The sequence below is a fragment of the Arachis ipaensis genome, chromosome B5 (assembly GCF_059453495.1).
Source record: "Arachis ipaensis isolate K30076 ecotype BB chromosome B5, ASM5945349v1, whole genome shotgun sequence".
In the NCBI taxonomy this organism is placed as follows: domain Eukaryota; kingdom Viridiplantae; phylum Streptophyta; class Magnoliopsida; order Fabales; family Fabaceae; genus Arachis; species Arachis ipaensis.
The window spans coordinates 114,310,475-114,324,993 of NC_142440.1; the positions used below are offsets into that span (position 1 = coordinate 114,310,475).

At 39.9% G+C, this 14,519-nt stretch overlaps 1 non-coding gene across 1 annotated transcript; it reads right to left on the minus strand.

Moving 5' to 3' along the window:
- Positions 1-1,599: 1,599 nt before the first annotated feature.
- Positions 1,600-1,703, minus strand: LOC148565432 (small nucleolar RNA R71). Its single transcript, XR_015885352.1, has one exon. It is a non-coding gene; the product is annotated as a small nucleolar RNA R71 (small nucleolar RNA).
- Between the last annotated feature and the right edge of the window lie 12,816 nt (positions 1,704-14,519).

Here is a 14,519-nt window from a genome sequence, read left to right on the forward strand (position 1 = left end):
TTGGGAAAGAAACTACCCATAATTGGAATCCTTCGGAACCTTGGGAAAGGAATGGAGGATTCATGCTAGAGAAGCTTTCTCACAGTGAATTGGATTGGGGTTTGGATGGATATTGTGACATGTAATCCTACCAAATTGTGGTTCATGAAACTGTGTGGTATAATCAGTGATCGAGCATCATCTCTTCTTATGAACATTTAAACCAAGGGATTGGGAATTTGTTTGTTTTTAGAGAGAATTGGTGAGCCAAGGGATTGGGATCCAATCATATAAGATTGCCAAGCAAAATTCAATGAACGCATTGGTTGAGGAAGAGATAAACATGTTTTGATTCGGAGATCTCAATATCTCCTATAACCCAATGAATTCCCCATCTCTGATTTCCACTTTCTCTTTACATTCTGCAACTTAATTCATGCAAACACCCCCATTCCCTTTTAATTTCAGCAATTTAGCTTCTGCTCTTTAATTCATGCAATTTAAGATTCCGCCATTTCAATTTCTTGCCATTTACGTTTCCCGCCAATTTTACATTCCGCAAATCTCATCTAATTCTTGATTCCACTCAACTAGTCACACTTCTAATCCGAATTGCTCACTCAACCAATCCTTGTGGGATTCGACCTCACTCTATTGTGAGTTTTTACTTGACGATAACCGGTGCACTTGCCGGAAGGAATTTTGCCGATCGTGCAATTTCCTAAATCGTAGCATAACTAGTTTATGCGCACCAAGTTTATGGCGCCGTTGCCGGGGATTGGTTTTCGATTGACAATTCTCCAATTAGAAGTTAACTAGATTGAGCATTTTTCTTGCTTTGTTAATTCAGTTCAAGTTACTTGTTGAATTTTAATTTCTGCACTTTGTTACATGCTTTCTTTCTTTATGCCTTTAAATTCAAGCAACTAACTCACTGACTCACTAACTGTTTGAATTAATTCCTCAACTGCTCTAACCATACTCTTCCATTAACCAAGAGTATTTCACTTGTTTGTTGCCTGTGCTGTGTTCTCGTATGACAGGTAGGAGAGGAGAGACATCAACTCCTCCATATACCGAACCAGAGAGGACCCTTCATAGACTTAGAAGGGAAGCAAGAGGGAAAAGAGTACTGGGAGAAGAAGAATCTGAAGGAGAATCTGAGGACAATTTTGAGGAAGCTTTAGATCTCAACATGGATAGAGAAGTTCACAACCATGAGAGAGCTGATGGAAACAATGCCATTCCTGAGAGGAGGGTTCTTAGTTCATACATAAACCCAACCTCTGGGAATTGTGGTAGCAGCATTCAGAAACCACCGATTCAGGCCAACAATTTTGAGCTCAAACCACAGCTAATATCACTTGTGGAGAATCATTGTTCATTTGGTGGGAGTGCTAATGAAGACCCAAACCAACATCTCACAAAATTCCTGAGAATTTGCGACACTGTGAAGTCCAATGGAGTCCAGGAAGATGCCTATAAACTGCTTTTGTTCCCATTTTCACTTAGGGACAAGGCAGCTAAGTGGCTGGAATCATTCCCAAGGGGGAGCCTAACAACATGGGACAAGGTGGAAAGCAAGTTTCTGGCACGTTTCTACCCCCACAAAAGGTCAATAGGCTTCGATCTGAGGTTCAGACTTTTAGACAACAAGATGGCGAAACTCTCTACGAGGCATGGGAGAGATTCAAGGATTTGACAAGGAAATGCCCACCAGACATGTTCCATGACTGGGTGCAATTGCATATTTTCTATGATGGACTCTCTTATGAATCAAGGAAGGCTGTAGACCATTCATCAGGAGGTTCATTGAACAGGAAAAAGACTGTGGAAGAAGCCATTGAAGTGATTGAGACAGTGGCTGAGAATGAGTACTACTATGCATCAGAGAGACACAACACTAAGGGAGTCATGGAGCTGAACCATGTTGATACAATTCTAGCCCAAAACAAGGTGTTTGCCAAGCAACTAGCAGAGCTCACCAGGAAATTAGAAACAAAACAAGTGGCTGCAATACACACACAAGATCAAGAGGAAGAAAGCACTGAAGGAGGTGATTGGGACGAGGCCAACTATGTGGGAAACCAACAAAGGCAATCATATGATCCACATTCCAACACTTACAACCCAGGCTAGAAAAACCACCCAAACTTTGGGTGGGGAAACCAGCAAAACCAACATAACAAGTCCACATACCAAAACTCCAACCAAAGATCATACCAAGCCACACAAAACACTTACTCCCAACCATCATATCATGGCCAAAATAATCAACCTACCCAACCTAATCCGAACCAACAATTTCAAGATCAATTAAACAGGATAGAAGGAATGCTTGCAACCATGAGTCAAGACATAACCGAATTGAAGGCTTTTAAGGAAGAAGTAAATTCTAACCTACAAAACCAAGGAGCTGCCATCCAGAAGCTAGAAAATCAAATTGTGTATTTGTCTAAGCAAACCCCTGGGACAAGCGTTTCTCATGCTGCCAAGGCTATTGCAAGGGAAGAATGTAAGGCCATAACCCTCAGAAGTGGAAAGAATCTAAAGGAGATCTCAAAGGAAACCACAGAGGATGAAGCAAAGGAAAATGTGAGAGACAAGGAACAAGGACAATCTTTTACACCGTCTGCAACAAAAGAAAAAGAAAAAGAGGTCCTGAAGCCTTATACACCTAAAGCACCATATCCTCAACGTTTGATGAAAAGTGAAAAGGATGGCCAATTCTCCAGGTTCTTGGAGATTTTCAAGAAGCTTCAAATCAACATTCCGTTTGCTGAGGCAATAGAGCAAATGCCACTCTATGCAAAATTTTTAAAGGAATTAATGACCAAGAAGAGAAGCTGGAGAAATGAGGAAACTGTGTTGTTAACTGAAGAATGCAGTGCCATCATTCAGCACAAATTGCCTCAGAAATTGAAGGATCCAGGCAGTTTCCAAATCCCCTGCATCATAGGAGAAGTCATGGTGGAGAAAGCCTTGTGTGACTTAGGGGCCAGTATCAATTTGATGTCTCTAACAATGATGAGAAGAATGAAGATTGAGGAAGCCAAACCAACAAGAATGGCCCTCCAATTGGCAGATCGAACTTTTAAATTCCCTCATGGGATAGTTGAGGATTTGTTGGTGAAAGTGGGAGATTTTATATTTCCTGCTGATTTTGTGGTGTTAGATATGGAGGAAGAAGCCAAAGCTTCAATAATTCTGGGAAGACCCTTCCTGGCTACTGCTGGAGCCATCATAGATGTACAAAAGGGTGAACTCACTCTTAGACTACATGATGAGAAATTGGTGTTTAACGTATTCAAGGCAATGAGCTATCCATCAGAATCACTAAGGGAATGCATGAGGGTGGATGTAGTGGACATTGCAGTGCAAGAAACCTTTGAGGAAACAACAAAGGAAGTGGCAGAGGAGGAGTTCACCAAGGACATAGAAGTTAGTGACATCAAGGCTGCTGAAACAACCATGCCAAGCATGCCAGAGATAGTGAAAGAAGAGAAGGAAGCACCAAAACCTGAGCTCAAAGCATTGCCCCCTAATCTCAAGTATGCATACTTGGGTAGTGATGAGAGTCATCCTGTTATCATCAGCTCTGCCCTGAGTCAAGAACAGGAAGAAGAATTGATCAAGGTGCTACAAACTCATCAAGATGCCATTGGATGGACCCTAGCTGATTTGAAGGGGATAAGTTCATCCATATGCATGCATAAAATCTTGTTAGAAGAGGATGCTAGACCCTCCATCCAAGCTCAGAGAAGATTGAATCCCGTCATGAAAGAAGTGGTACAAAAGGAGGTCATGAAGTTATGGCAAGCAGGGGTAATCTACCCCATTTCTGATAGCCCATGGGTTAGTCCCATCCATGTAGTTCCCAAGAAAGGTGGCATAACTGTGGTGCCAAATGAGAGGAACGAACTCATACCCACAAGAACTGTCACTGGGTGGAGGATGTGCATAGACTACAGGAAGCTCAATGAAGCCACCAGAAAAGATCATTTCCCACTCCCATTCATGGATCAGATGCTTGAAAGGCTTGCAGGACATGCTTACTATTGCTTTCTAGATGGATACTCAGGCTATAATCAGATAGTAGTTGATCCTAGAGATTAAGAGAAAACATCATTTGTTTGTCCATATGGAGTTTTTGCTTATAGACGCATGCCCTTTGGATTGTGCAATGCACCTGCCACTTTCCAAAGATGCATGCTGTCCATCTTTTCGGATATGATTGAAAAATTTATTGAGGTCTTCATGGATGATTTTTCTGTGTTTGGAGATTCTTTTCCTAGCTGCCTACACCACCTTGCCTTGGTGCTTAAGAGGTGCCAAGAGACCAACCTAGTATTAAACTGGGAAAAGTGTCATTTCATGGTCACAGAAGGAATAGTCCTTGGCCACAAAATCTCTAATAGAGGCATTGAGGTGGACAGAGCTAAGGTGGAACTCATTGAAAAACTACCTCCACCAAGTAATGTCAAGGCAGTTAAGAGTTTTTTGGGACACGCTGGTTTTTACAGAAGGTTTATTAGAGACTTTTCTAAAATAGCCAAACCTTTGAGTAACTTGCTTGTCTCTGATACACCCTTTGTATTTGATAAAAATTGCATGCTAGCCTATGAACTTTTGAAGCAAAAACTGTCCTCTGCACCTATCATTGCCCCACCTGATTGGAACTTACCTTTTGAACTGATGTGTGATGCATCAGACCTTGCTATTGGGGCAGTGTTAGGACAAAGGAAAGACAATTTGGTACATGTGATTTATTATGCCAGTAAAGTCTTGAATGATAACCAAAGGAATTACACAACCACTGAAAAAGAACTCTTGGCAATAGTCTTTGCATTTGACAAATTTAGATCCTATCTCATTGGATCTAAAGTCATTGTCTTCACTGATCATTCAGCTTTAAAATACTTACTTGCTAAACAAGAATCCAAACCAAGACTTATTAGATGGGTTCTTTTGTTGCAGGAATTTGACATTGAAATCAAAGACAAGAAGGGTGTAGAGAACAAGGTGGCAGACCATTTATCAAGGATACCATGTGAAGAAGGAAGCGCACAAAGCACACATATAAATGAGTGCTTTCCTGATGAACAACTCATGATAATTAACAAAGCACCCTGGTTTGCAGACATAGCAAACTTCAAGGCCACTGGGAGTTTGCCGTTGGAATTTAACAAGCATCAAAGGAAGAAATTGGTAAATGATGCCAAATACTTCATCTGGGACGAACCATACTTGTTCAAAAAATGTTCGGATGGCATACTCAGAAGATGCATATCAGAGGAAGAAGGAAGGGAAGTCTTATGGGACTACCATGGCTCCACTTATGGAGGACATTTTGCAGGAGAAAGAACAGCAGCTAAGGTGTTGCAGTGTGGTTTTTATTGGCCCACTATCTTCAAAGATGCAAAAGAACTAGTGAAGCACTGCCATGAATGCCAGAAAGCGGGGAACCTGCCAAGAAGAAATGAAATGCCACAACAATTCATTCTGGAACTTGAATTGTTTGATGTATGGGGGATAGATTTCATGGGACCCTTTCCCTCCTCATACTCAAATAATTACATTCTTGTGGTAGTAGACTATGTCTCCAAATGGGTTGAAGCAATAGCAACTCCAACCAATGATAATAAGGTAGTCATGAACTTCCTCAGAAAACACATTTTTTGCCGTTTTGGGGTTCCAAGAGCAATCATCAGTGATGGAGGAAGCCACTTCTGCAACAAACCATTAGAGGCATTGCTTCTAAAATATGGAGTCAAACACAAGGTAGCCACACCATACCATCCACAGACAAGTGGGCAAGCCGAAATATCTAACAGAGAACTCAAAAGAATCCTGGAAAAGACTGTGGGAACTTCAAGGAAGGACTGGTCGATTAAGCTAGATGACGCTCTTTGGGCATATAGGACAGCTTTCAAAACACCAATTGGAATGTCTCCTTACCAACTAGTATATGGAAAAGCTTGCCATTTGCCACTGGAGTTGGAGCACAAGGCATTCTGGGCCTTGAAAATTTTGAACTTGGACAGCAAAGCTGCTGGAGAAAGAAGGATGTTGCAAATTCAAGAGTTAGAAGAATTCAGAGCTGAAGCTTATGAGAATGCCAAAATTTACAAAGAAAGAGCAAAGAAGAAGCATGACAGCAACATAGCCCCAAGAAAATTTGAAGAAGGACAAAAAGTATTGCTCTACAATTCTAGGCTGAAGCTATTTCCAGGGAAGCTAAAATCAAGGTGGTCTGGACCATTCCTTGTCACCAAGGTCTCCCAATATGGACAAGTAGAAATCATGGAAGAAAAGTCACAACGAACCTTCACTGTGAACGGTCAAAGACTCAAACATTACTTGGGAGATGAGGAGGAGAAGGACAAGGTTAAATATCACCTCAACTGAGGAAGACAACCGTCAAGCTAATGACGTTAAAGAAGCGCTTGTTGGGAGGCAACCCAACCTGAGGTAATACCCCTTTGCTGTTTCTTTTATTTGTTTCAATAAAAAGGGTGAAGCAGTTTCTGTGCATTGCAAAGAATTAAGTTTGGTGTTTCACACCAAACAATGAATTCGTGGATCAATAATTCAAAGGGGAATGTGTGAATCTAAGTTTGGTGTTCCACCATAAAGATCAACTGAACACAACAACCTTTGAATTATATGAAAGGAACAACCATTCTAAGCAATCACAGAAATGCTTAAAATCCTTAGCAGCAACTTCATTCCAAGGAGAACTCAAGGATTCAAAGAACAGAGAAGTAAGTAGGAGACTAAGTTTGGTGTTCACACACCAACTTAAGACTCAGACACTTGCCCATACATAGTTGAGCTAACCACTCAAGTGCTTGAGAAGCAAGCAACTTCATCACTCTTTGCAGGAAAGGAAACAAGGATCTTAGAAAGAACATGAAGCAACAACTAGGAGAAGAAGGAGAAATCAATTTGTTTCCTGGCAACAAAGAGAAAACAAGAAATTTCACAAGGTGGTGTTGTTCCTTAACAATTCTTTAAAAAGGGCAAACAAAAGCATGCTTGTTCTGGTTTAAACTGTAATTGTTGAATCTTTCTAGAATGTGAAGTTATTAGTATGTGTGTCTGTTTATTGCTTTGAATAAAGTGAATGCCTAGATGTTTGGATATAACTTCACCTTCTTAAACAAATGCTTGCCATGCTTGTTCTGTTTCCAAAAATAAAAGAAAAGTTTGAACAAAAGTAACTTGGCTCAATTAGTGACAAATCAAGTAGAATTAAGTGGTGGTATGCATGCTTGATTGTTTAGTCAGATCACTGGAAATTGAGTGTAGAATTATCATTTTTTGTGTAGAAATTGAAAACTGTCTATGGATCTTAATGAATAAATGTCTTTGGCCATGAAAAAGAAAGAAAAAGAAGAAGAAAAAGCCACTGAAAAAGGGCAACCAAAAAGCAAAAAAATTGAGAAAATAAGCTAGGCACCAATGGTTTGAACTTCTGAGACAAATGTCTGTGGTGTTTATGTATTAAGGATATGCTTGGATGAATAGGTTCTGAGGAGTGTTTCAACACTTGGTAACTTGGGTTAACTAACCCGGGATTATCAACCAAAAGTCCATTATCAAGAGCAACCTAAATACAAAACATTTAGTCACACAAAGAGGTGCTGGACACCAATGTCTCAAGAAGAAATGTGAACTAAAATGCCTGGAGTGGATATGTGTAGTGCACTGATAAGAAAAAGAAAATGCCAAAGGCTTGTGCAACACATGACACTAAGCAAACAAGGAGCAAAGGATCTCTAAGAAAAAGAAAAGAAAAACAAAGAAGAGAAAAGTGCCAAGGACATAAGAATAACAAGAGGCCATAGCAGTGTTTGATGGATGCAATGAAAAAGTGATAATCTTACCTGATAAGAATGAAAAAGTGATGCTGCAACTTTCTGCATAAAACCCTTCTGATGAACTTCAAATGCTTGCTAATATAGCCAATGTAATTGCTTTCTGTTTCATACTTTCTTCTCAAATAACTCAGGACTTGCTTAGGGACAAGCAAGTATTAAGTTTGGTGTTGTGATGCCAAGGCATCTTAGGCTAGTTTCACTAGCATTTTTCTGTTAGTTTTAGTTGTTTTATGCACTTTCTTGAGCTTAAAGTAACCAAGAATGGTTAAATGAATAACAAAGCAATGAACCATCCAAATAGTATGATTTTTATGCAAATTTTATGAGTTTTTAGTTATATTACTTGAATGCTATGAATGGAAGATTCTCATGAAAATTTGCAAGACTTTGATGCAGTTGTTTGGATGATTTCAGGGAAGAAGAGGCTAGGCAAGGAAGCAACAAAAATCAATAAAGGAAGCTTGAATATCACATGTGGAGTTTAAGTTCCAGTTTAAGCTTAAACTGGAACTTAAACGGCCAAAATCATGAAAGCTGAGAAAAGGGTGAAAGTGGCGTTTAACCTCCAGTTTAACCTTAAACTGGAAGTTAAACGCCAGAAATGGGAAGTGCACCAGGGAGCCAATTCCACGTTTAAGCTCCAGTTTAACCTTAAACTGGAGCTTAAACGTGTTCGACCAAGTTTTCTCCTCCAGGGTTGCTTTCTCCATTCCCACGTTTAAGCTCCAGTTTAACTTAAACTGGAGCTTAAACGTGTTCGACACCTCCAGGGCTACCTTTCTCCCCTTCCACGTTTAAGCTCCAGTTTAACCTTAAACTGGAGCTTAAACGTGTTCGACCTCCAGGATGGCTTTCTCTATTTCCACGTTTAAGCTCCAGTTTAACCTTAAACTGGAGCTTAAACGTGTTCGACCTCCAGGGTTGCCTTTCCTATCTCCACGTTTAAGCTTCAGTTGTTTAAGCTTCAGTTTAACCTTAAACTGAAGCTTAAACGTGTTCGACTACGTTACCCTCCAGGGCTGCCTTCTTCCATTTCCACGTTTAAGCTTCAGTTTAACCTTAAACTGAAGCTTAAACGTGCTTCCACAAAAGGCATCACTGGAAGTGTCTGGCGTTTAAGCTGCAGTTTAAGCTTAAACTGCAACTTAAACGCCACTCTTGGAAAAGGTTTCTGGGCCAAAAATATTGCGGTTTAAGTTAGTATTTAAGCACAAACATTAACTTAAACTTACTCTGGTATGAAACCCAATTGAATATCATGGTTTATGGGATTGGGCCTGAAGGATTGATGAGTCTGAAATTTCAATTTGTTGAGTCATGTGTCATTATTTGATTATCACTAAGTTGGCTCAATGAATGTTACAGAATTTGGATCAGCAGCCTCATCAAGATTATGGATCATAAACCCAAAGCAAAAGGAAAGCAGGGAGAGGCCTCAAAGCCCAAGAAACACAACAGAAGCTCAATATAGAAAGTGTATAAATAGGATAGAATTTAAGTTAGGAGGGACTTTTGACCTTTTCATTTTGCTAGTTTTCATACCTTGTAATTGAATTCAGAGCTATGACTCACTAAACCCCTTTCATTGGGTTAGGGAGCTCTATTGTAATTCAATGAATCAATAATAGTTTATCTTCTTCTTCAATCTTTTCTCTTGAATTTTGTTAGAAAGCTTCTCGATCTAATTCCATTGGGTAGTTGTCTTGGGAAAGAAACTACCCATAATTGGAATCCTTCGGAACCTTGGGAAAGGAATGGAGGATTCATGCTAGAGAAGCTTTCTCACAGTGAATTGGATTGGGGTTTGGATGGATATTGTGACATGTAATCCTACCAAATTGTGGTTCATGAAACTGTGTGGTATAATCAGTGATCGAGCATCATCTCTTCTTATGAACATTTAAACCAAGGGATTGGGAATTTGTTTGTTTTTAGAGAGAATTGGTGAGCCAAGGGATTGGGATCCAATCATATAAGATTGCCAAGCAAAATTCAATGAACGCATTGGTTGAGGAAGAGATAAACATGTTTTGATTCGGAGATCTCAATATCTCCTATAACCCAATGAATTCCCCATCTCTGATTTCCACTTTCTCTTTACATTCTGCAACTTAATTCATGCAAACACCCCCATTCCCTTTTAATTTCAGCAATTTAGCTTCTGCTCTTTAATTCATGCAATTTAAGATTCCGCCATTTCAATTTCTTGCCATTTACGTTTCCCGCCAATTTTACATTCCGCAAATCTCATCTAATTCTTGATTCCACTCAACTAGTCACACTTCTAATCCGAATTGCTCACTCAACCAATCCTTGTGGGATTCGACCTCACTCTATTGTGAGTTTTTACTTGACGATAACCGGTGCACTTGCCGGAAGGAATTTTGCCGATCGTGCAATTTCCTAAATCATAGCATAACTAGTTTATGTGCATCAAGATACAAAATAAGTCTCTAAAAGTTGTTTAAATACTAAACTAGTAGCCTAGGTTTACAAAAAATGAGTAGACTATGATGGATGATGCAGAGATCCACTTCTGGGGCCCACTTGGTGTGTGCTGGGGCTGAGATTTAAGTGAGTCACGTGCAGAGGCCATTTGTGGAGTTGAACGCCAGTTTTTGTGCCAGTTTGGGCGTTCAACTCCAGCTTTTGATCCTTTTCTGGCGCTGGACGCCAGAATTGGGCAGAGAACTGGCGTTGAACACCTGTTTACGTCGTCTATCCTTGTGCAAAGTATGGACTATTATATATTTCCGGAAAGCCCTGGATGTCTACTTTCCAACGCAATTGGAAGCATGCCATTTCGAGTTTTGTAGCTCTAGAAAATCCACTTTGAGTGCAGGGAGGTCAGAATCCAACAGCATCAGCAGTCCTTTTTCAGCCTGAATCAGATTTTTGCTCAGCTCCCTCAATTTCAGCCAGAAAAATACCTGAAATTACAGAAAAACACACAACTCATAGTAAAGTCCAGAAATATAAATTTTTCCTAAAAACTAATGAAAATAGACTAAAAACTAACTAAAACATACTCAAAACTATATGAAATTAACTCCAAAAAGCGTATAAAATATCCGCTCATCACAACACCAAACTTAAACTGTTGCTTGTCCTCAAGCAACTAGACAAATAAAATAGAAGACTAATAGGTTGAGAAGCAATAATATCTCAGAGTTTTTGATTGAAGCTCAGATTCTAATTAGATGAGCGGGACTAGTAGCTTTTTGCTTCTGAACAGTTTTGGCATCTCACTTTATCCATTGAAGCTCAGAGTGATTGGCATCTATAGGAACTCAGAATTCAGATAGTGTTATTGATTCTCTTAGTTCAGCGTGATGATTCTTGAACACAGCTTCTTTATGAGTCTTGGCCGTGGCCCTAAGCACTTTGTTTTCCAATATTACCACCGGATACATAAATGCCACAGACACATAATTGGGTGAACCTTTTCAGATTGTGACTCAGCTTTGCTCAAGTCCCCAGTTAGAGGTGTCCAGGGTTCTTAAGAACACTCTTCTTTTTGCTTGGACCTTGACTTTAACCGCTCAGTTTTTCACTTGACACCTTCACGCCACAAGCACATGGTTAGGGACAGCTTGGTTTAGCCGCTTAGGCCAGGATTTTATTCCTTCGTGGCCCTCCTATCCACTGATGCTCAAAGCCTTGGGATCCTTTTCATTACCCTTGCCTTTTGGTTTTAAGGGCTATTGGCTCTTTGCTCTTGCCTCTTGGTTTTAAGAGCTTTTGGCTTTTTCTGCTTGCTTTTTCTTTTTCTTTCTATATTTTTTTTTCGCTTTTTTTTTTTCTGCAAGCTTTGTTCTTTGCTGCTTTTTCTTGCTCCAAGAATCATTTTTATGATTTTTCAGATTATCAATAACATGTCTCATGTTCATCATTCTTTCAAGAGCCAACATATTTAACAGTCTTAAGCAACAAATTCAAAAGACATATGCACTGTTCAAGCATTCATTCAGAAGACAGAAAGCATTGCCACCACATTTAACTAATTAGAATTTCTCTTATTAAAACTTGAAATTTTATTGCCTCTTATTCAAAAGATCTACTACTTTATTCATGTTTGCTGATGATGAGAAAAATAAACTATAGCTTAATTGGAGATAAAATCAAAATAGATACTAATTAGTACTATATGACTCCTAAGGTAAACTTCTATAAGGACACTGTCACAGAGTTAAGGCAGAAATTGGAAATTAACAACCTTTATTCTGGGGGAACGGGGGTTCCTCTGATCCTTGGGGTGCTTGGTCCTACAAGAGAAGACTTTTGGCGCTTCAATTCCCTTAAGTCACGCCCTTGCTCCTCTTGTTCTTTAAACATATAGGTCAGCATTTGACTGTGTTCCTTCTGTTCTTTTATTATTTGCTCCATAGCTTCCCGTATCTTGGTAACGGACGTCTCAAGATACTCCCAGTATTCAGCTTGAGGGATCTCTGGGAGGAATTCCTGTGCTCTCTTTTTGATGGGATCCTCCTGTGCTTGTTGTTTTTCCATTGATGCTTTGGTGATTGGCTTTTCAATTAGGATATACTCAGTTATTCCCATCCTTACTCCAGTGTCCTTGCAGAGCAGAGAAATCACGTTTGGATAAGCCAACCTGGCCTCTTATGAATTTTTGTTAGCAATCTTGTAGAGTTCAGTTGAAATCAGCTGATGAACCTCCACTTCCTTTCCCATCATGATGCAATGGATCATCACTGCTCTTTTAACTATGACTTCAGAACGGTTGCTAGTAGGCAACAGAGAACGCCCAATGAAGTCCAGCCATCCTCTGGCGACTGGTTTGAGATCCTCTCTCTTGAGTTGATTTGGGACACCCTTTGTGTTGGTGGTCCACCTGGCTCCAGGGATACATATGTCCTCTAGAATCTTATCCAGGTCAATGTCTGCTCTCATCATCCTCCTGTTGAAGGAGTCTGGATCATCCTTTAGCTGAGGTAGCTTTAAGATCTCTTTGATCTTGTCAGGGGTGGTATGAACAATCTTCCCTCTGACCATGGTCCGAAATTCATAGAAGGCAGTTCCAGATAGTTTTTGCTTGTCAGTCTGCCACATATTAGCATAGAACTCCTGGACCATGTTCCTTCCCACTTTCGTTTCAGGATTAGCTAGGACTTCCCAGTTCCTGATTCGAATTTGCTCCTGGATCTCCAGATATTCATCTTCTTTTAGATCGAATCTAACTTCCGGGATCACTGATCTCAGACCCATTACTTTAAGATAATGGTCTGAATGTTCTTTAGATAAGAACGTCCCTTGATTCCAAAGTGGTTTTGGAACGCTCTCTTTCTTGCCTCTTGGAGTGGGTTGTTTTCCTTTAGGAGCCATGATCTTAGTGATCTCGGATAAACACACCAAACTTAGAGGTTTGCTTGTCCTCAAGCAAAAGAAAAGAAAGGAGAGGGATAGAAGGAGAGCTAGGTGCAATTGTTGATGGAGGAGGAGGGAGGCCGAACCCAAATATAAAGGGATGGGGGGTGGTTTTTTCGAAAAATTGGAAAAGATAAGATAAGAAGATTAAGTTAAAAAAGATAAGATAGAAGATATAGTTTAATTTTGAAAAGATATGATAAATTTTTGAAAAAGATAAATCTGAATTTTGAAAAAGATAATATGGAGATTTGAAAAAGATATGGATTAGTTGAAAAGATTTTTGAGTGAAAAAGATAGATTTGTTTTCAGAAAAGTTTTGAAAAGAGTTTGGATTGAATTTGGAAAGAGGGATTTTTAGAAATCAGGGTTCTTAACATGTTTATGTAAAAATCATGCATTGAAACATAAAATTTGAAATTAAAATGGAAATACGTGTGGAAAAATGAATTTGGCTCCTCCCTGCTGTCCTGGCGTTTGAACGCCCAAACACTGCCTGTTTTGGGCGTTCAGCGCCCAAATGCTGCTCTCCTGGGCGTTCAACGCCCAGCTGCTGCCATTACTGGCGTTCAACGCCCAGTGGGTGCCCCTTTCTGGCGTTGAACACCCAGCTGCTACCATCACTGGCGTTCAGCGCCCAGTGGATGCCCATTTTGGGCGTTGAACGCCCAAAATGCACTTTTACTGGCATTTTCTTGCCAGTGAGATCTTTTTCTCTGTTTTGTGTGCCGAGGTCTTCTGTAAATGATTATTTACCTTGTTATCAATGAACTCTATATAAACAAATAGAGATAAAAATAGAAATAGGGCAAAAATGCTTAGAGGATTGTTGCCCCATGGCTGGGTTGCCTCCCAGCAAGCGCTTCTTTATTGTCTTTAGCTGGACCTTGCTGAGCTTTTAATCTAGCTTCAGCCTTGAGCATTCTTGCTCAATGTTGCCTTTAAGATAATGCTTGATTCTCTGTCCATTGACAATGAACTTCTTATCAGAATCAATATCTTGAAGCTCCACATAACCATATGGTGACACACTTGTAATCACGTATGGTCCCCTCCACCGGGATTTCAGTTTCCCGGGGAATAGCCTGAGTCTAGAGTTATACAACAGGACCTTCTGTCCTGGTTCAAAAATTCTAGATGACAGCTTTCTGTCATGCCATTTTTTTTATTTTTCTTTATAAAGCTTGGCATTTTCGAAAGCTGTGAATCTGAATTCCTCTAGCTCATTTAGCTGGAGCAATCGTTTTTCTCCTGCTAATTTGGCATCAAAGT